The sequence below is a fragment of the Orycteropus afer genome, unplaced genomic scaffold (genome assembly GCF_000298275.1).
Source record: "Orycteropus afer afer isolate SDZICR_OR568_19922 unplaced genomic scaffold, OryAfe1.0 scaffold00774, whole genome shotgun sequence".
Lineage (NCBI taxonomy): Eukaryota > Metazoa > Chordata > Mammalia > Tubulidentata > Orycteropodidae > Orycteropus > Orycteropus afer.
In genome coordinates, this window is record NW_006922361.1 from 858275 (window position 1) to 859766 (window position 1492).

Sequence of the window (1492 nt, forward strand, 5' to 3'; positions counted from 1 at the left end):
AAAAGCAATGAATTGTATACTTGAAATGGGTGAATGGTATGGTAAAACCTAACAAACCCACTGTCGCTGAGTTGATTCTGACTCATAGCGACCCCTCCTTGGGTTTCCGAGGCAGTATCACTATGGAAGTAGGATTGCCCAACCTTCCTTCTGAGGAGTGGCCGGTGGGTTTGAACCGCCAGCCATCTGGTTAGCAGGCAAGTGTCTTAGCCACTATGCTACCAGAGCTCCCAAGGTTAAAAATTATAGTGGACAATAAAGAATTGCTTTCAGAAAAATCTCCAAAGAATCTTTTAACTCATTAAAGCTGTACACGACCCTCTTAGTCCAAAGCAATAGAATGAGTGGCTATTGGGACAGAAGACGGTGCCAGAAAGAGATGAGGAGGCTTCTGCTGGCTTTCAATGCCTCTGGATGGGACCCAGAGGAGGCTTTAAGTTCCTATGGAGCTGCAGGTGTCTAATCATCGCTCTACACACAGGTAGAGGGGACGAGAAGAAGGACAGTAATGACTCAGATGACAGCTATAATTTTCTGAGCACTCACTATAAAAAGGGAGTCCCTGGGTGCTGCAAACGGTTAATGCCCTTGGCTGCAAACCGAATGGCTAGAGGTTCGAGTCCCCCCCAGAGGGGCCTCTGAAGAAAGGCCTAGAGATCTGCCAAGGTATGTAGGGTCTAGAACAGTGCTGTCCCATAGAAATAGAATGCAAAGCTCATACAGAATCTTCTATTTTTTGAACAAGGTAAAAAGAAGCAGGCTATGTCTTCATGAAGCACTGCTCCCTCTATCTGGAGACCAGAAGAACTAGATGCTGCTGAGCAACCACTAGCAAACATTCTCATCAGGCACAACACTGAGGGATCTTCATAGAAAGGGAGAAACATGTGGAAAAGGACTTCAGGAATCCAGACTTACTGGACCCATTGAGACTGGAGGAATTCCTGAGATGTTCTTCATATCTTGAACCAAAATTATTCCCTGAAGTCATCTTTTAACTAAATAGGAAATGACTCAGAAAGTGAAGAATGTCACCTTTGAGTACACAGTCTTAAAAAACTCATCCAAATGGACCAAATGGACAACAGCCACTCTGAATCACAGATGAGATGTTTGGGGAGCAGGGAGCTTAAGTTAATGGGAATGAAACCACTACAATGGCAAGAACAAGAATGTTGACACACATGAAGATAACCAGCGTCGCTGAGCAACGTGTATAAAATGTGGAGTGGGAACACAATTTGCTGTATATATTTTCACCAAAAATAGAAAATTATTTAAAAGAGAAACAAGTGAAATTGAGAAATATTTTACCTAACCTAATATGTCCAAGGGAGCTCTGGTAGCATGGTGCCTAAGGCACTTGACTGCTAACCAGAAGGCTGGTGGTTCAAACCCACCAGCCACTCCTTGGAAGGAACCTTGGGCAGTCTACGTCCGTAGTGATACCGCCTCAGAAACCCAAGGAGGGGTCACTATGAGTCGGGTCTGA